This window comes from Macadamia integrifolia, unplaced genomic scaffold (assembly GCF_013358625.1).
Source record: "Macadamia integrifolia cultivar HAES 741 unplaced genomic scaffold, SCU_Mint_v3 scaffold478, whole genome shotgun sequence".
In the NCBI taxonomy this organism is placed as follows: Eukaryota; Viridiplantae; Streptophyta; class Magnoliopsida; order Proteales; family Proteaceae; genus Macadamia; species Macadamia integrifolia.
In genome coordinates this window covers 350,969-355,416 of record NW_024870462.1, presented here as the reverse complement: position 1 = coordinate 355,416, position 4,448 = coordinate 350,969, and positions in this window count along the sequence as shown.

Genomic DNA, 4,448 nt, shown 5'->3' with positions numbered 1-4,448 from the left:
TTGGAAGGATAAGTTGATTGGTAGATTTGACAGTTTTAATTTGATGACGACCATCTTCTATAACAGATAATTATGTTTCCTTTCCTTTCTTTTAAAACTTATTAGTGATTGTATTGGAGGATATTAGAATTGGCTTTTAGTAAATTTGATAAACTAAATGTAAGATCAAACACCAAGAAACACAAATGATAAAGAGATAATAGATTCGTACGACACAGAGATTTAACGAGGTTCACATACCAGGGTGGTGTGCTAGTTCACACACCAGGGTGGTGTGCTATGTCCTCGAGCGAAGAAGAAAATGATTCACTATGCAGAAGAGAAATTACACTCTAGCAGCGGCGAGGAAAAACTCGCCCTGAAACCCTAACTCGAAAAAACTCCAATATACAATGACTTTCTCAACAAGCAATGGTACATTATATATACTCCAAATCGCGGGTCAACCCATCGGGTCACGGTCGAACCATATCGCCCGCACTCCCATATGAGATCAGTGATGGGCTCCGGACTTTGGCCTATCGGCCCAACCCTCTGCTTCCATCACAGATCTCAAAAAATTTCTCATTTGAGTCGTCACCAAAATATGTCGAATCAAGTCAATCTTCGAAATGGGTTAAGAATTCGAGACAAACTTAACACTAAGAGAAATGAGAAATGAAATAGCATATATTAATTTATTCTATGAATATCTAAGCTCTCTCAGCAATTTAATCAGTAGAGATGCCTTTAAACTCTGGCTTGAAGAAGCTAGAATGATTTTTTTTTAATAGGTTGTACCTTGAAATTGTGATCTGTGAGTTGATTATTTAGACTAATTCTGTTACCCACATACACCCGAAGCACCTATGCTACCTTTCATCATTGGATGCCTTAAAATGGTCAAGGATTTTTAGCATTGGAGATGGGTTCAAGCTATGCTGATATGTACGAATCCCATTGATCAGGACTGAGCTTGATGATAGTTACCTGATTTTGTAAGCTAGCACACCATGTATCTGCATCAATTGGATCAATGTCAACCGTTCTGCCTGATCCTTAAGGTCGATCGTGCTTCTTTTCTTTGGCGAGCGGTCTTCTTCTTCTCCAGCTTTGAGTGCGCAAAGGTGGAAGGCAGAGGAGGCGAGTGGTCTTCTTCTCCAGCTTTGGGTGCGCAAACGTGAAAGGTAGAGGAGGCGAGTATTTTATCGGGAATTGTCTCTGAAGTTGTTCCTTTTTTAGAACGTTTGGAATGAAACAACATGGACGGAACAGCAAAAAGTCGTTCCGTCTTCGGTCGTTCAAATCATTTTTTTTCCAACTTTTGTTTCAAAAAAACTGAAATACATCATATGGTTGCCAAACGATTTTTTGCGTTTTTTCGTTCTATTGAAACGAAAAAACGATAGAAACGTTTCTTAAGAACAATACCAAACGGACCCTTAGTTCTGATAATTTTATTTCTCTGTCAATCTTATTCTAAACTACTGTACACTTTACTTGCACTCTTGTAGTTTTTTCTGAAAAATTTATGGTCAATTTTCATTTGCCCAATAATTGGTATATAAGTCTTTATGGGGTGTAAAAATTGTTGTACCAATGTGCTATTTCTACAACTTTACCTTCAACTTGTATTTCAAATGATATATTTGGATAGGAGGCTATAGGTTCTACATGTGTGAGAGTTGTACCATCAGGCTTTTAAACAAATGAAATCCATTTATAATCTTTAGTAGAAAACATGCAAATATGCAAATTCGATTTAAACTATTCCATCATTTGAAGTGAAGTATTTTATCCATTAGAGTATATTAGACACATATACCGTGACAATCATTAGCACAATTATATAGTTGAAGCTTTTGTCAGTTATTGGAATTAAGTTATTGAAAAGTATTTTTTTGACCTCTCTCTCTCTCTCTCTCTCTCTCTCTCTCTCTCTCTCTCTCTCTCTCTCTCTCTCATACACAGAAAAGGCAATGCTTCTGCTTATTTTGAAATTTTATTCATGTAAATCCCTTATTTTGAAATTTTATTAATGTGCAATGCTTTTGCTTTTCAAAATTACGAAATCTTAAAATATTTCCGAAAAGGGTTATGCTCGGTGTAACCATGGCTTCTTAACGGTTCTAATGAATAAACCCACTTTTGCAAGGGATGAAATACAATACATGATACCCCCAACACGTGTGGTGCTAGAGTCCATGGAAGCTTGAACTTCTTGATACCTTGTTAAAGTAGATAGTTTGGATAGGTTTTAGAGAAGGAAGACACAAAATATTAGGGGTGTCAATCGATCGGGCCAAGCCAGTCTAGATCGGGTTTAATCGGGCTCGGTCAATTTTTAGGGCTGCACCATGAACTCCCGTTTAGTTAAACGGGATTAGCTAGGGCGGGCATGGTATGGCTGATAATCGGGCTGATCGATCTCAGGCTTTAATTGGGGCTGCCATAAATGGGCCTTAACTGGGCTATAGACCTATTTAACTTTAAACGGGTCCTCTTTAAAATGGGTCCTCTTTAAAATTGGTATTTTGAATGCGTTTGAAAGGAATACCAATATAATGAGGCAAAGATGGGCATAACAACGAAAGATTCCATAGTTAAAATGGATTAAGCCAAAGATAGAAGTAGCCAAGTTATTAAGGTACTCAATTGTTAGATCAAACACCAAGAAACACGAATAATAAAGAGATAATAGATCCGCACGACAGAGATTTAACGAGGTTCACACACCAGAGTAGTGTGCTACGTCCTCAGGCGAAGAAGAAGATGATTCACTATGCAGAAGAGAAATTACACAGTAATACCCTACTTTTTAAACCCGGTCTGATTTCGCGGTTGAACTGGTTTAACCATGCAGGAACCGAGCCAGAGGAAGTTAGAGCGGGTTCCTTATGGGCTATGATGGCACGGGTGACCTTAAACACCAGCTGGCCCGACAAGTCCGAGCCAGTGCCAGAAGAGTCCGAGCCAGTGCCAGAAGAGACGGGAGTGCCCAAGCCGTGTACATGCACCTACCATAAGGCCATGTACGGATAAAGCAGGTATTATATCTGTATTTTAAGGTATATACGTATGCTACATCGTATGTCAGGGGTGGGGTTCGTGCCGAGGCCCGAACCCTGTCAAAATCCCAAGTTTTGACCCTCAGGTGGGCGGACAGGTGGGTGCACCCACCCACCTGAGTGACCCATCCATGTGCACTATTCACTTAATTAGGAATTGTATATATAGCTTTATGTTTTTTTCTTTTCTTTCCATTTATGTCACCCGTACGTTGGTGACGATAGTAAAGAGGAGAGAGAAAAGAAAGGGAAGAAGAAGGAAAGAGAAGGAAGAGGAAGAAAAGAGGGATTTCAGCGGCGCCGAAGCTCGATCTTCCCATTCCGGCGCCGGGAGAGTGATCTTCAACTCTAGATCTACAGTTAGAGGTAAGCAAAGTTGGGTTTTGTGAACATTCACCATATCCAAGCTTTAAACCCTTGATTTGAGTATGGTTTCTTGAGATCTTGTAAATCCCCTTTGAAATGATGAGTCTAAAGTTTAATAGATGATTTACGTGTTGATCTTGAAGGATTTGAAGAGATATTGACAAGGTGGAAGGAGCATTGTGGGTTTGAAGTGATTTGGAGGGTTTGAGGTTGTTCTTGAGCAAAGAAGGTAATATGGTTTCCCGTCACTTGAATCTAGCCTAGATCTAGGTTAGAACCATCCTATAAGACCTTGAAGGTGCGAAGAATGGGTGGGGAAAAACCCCATTTGATTCCCCAAAGAATGGAGAAAATGGGGAAGAAACAGGGTGTTTCCCGCCAAGACCGGTGGGTGCAACCGGTGGGCCCCTACCAGCCTGTGGGCACCCACCTGAGAAGGCAAGGGGGCCTTCGGGCACAACCGGCGGGCCATCCTACCCGCCGGTCCTAGCAGGGACCCCTGGCCAAACCGACGGGTGGAACCGGTGGGCCATACCGGCGGGCCCCTACCCGCCAGTCCCAACCAGTGGGTAGGACCGGTGGGCCAGACTGCCCACCTGTCTGACTCACCCGTGTGGCCCCGAGGGTGATCCTCATGTCCGATTGGACCCAAATCGGATGTGTGACCTTCTTTTGACGTTCTAAACACGATTTTGTCATCGAATTTCGTTAATTTTAATCCTAAAATGGTGAAGTACTAACCCCGCTCAATTATGTTAGGTTCACCAAATCTTACCCGATTCGCACCGGATCTCACCCGTACCGAACGAAAATTCTTGTACGCTACAAGTAAGTGGGCAGAGGACGTTTGGCCTTGTTTTAAGGCATTATTTGGTATTCATTTAATTATATCTAGTTTAGTCATGCCATCGTGAATATGCTATGTAGATTAGTCATTCCTCACATTGTTATGCATATGTGCTATGTTTACTTTCTAAATGCCAATTGAATGAGATGTTTATATGTTGAATGTCGACATCATGGTGCATGACGCAT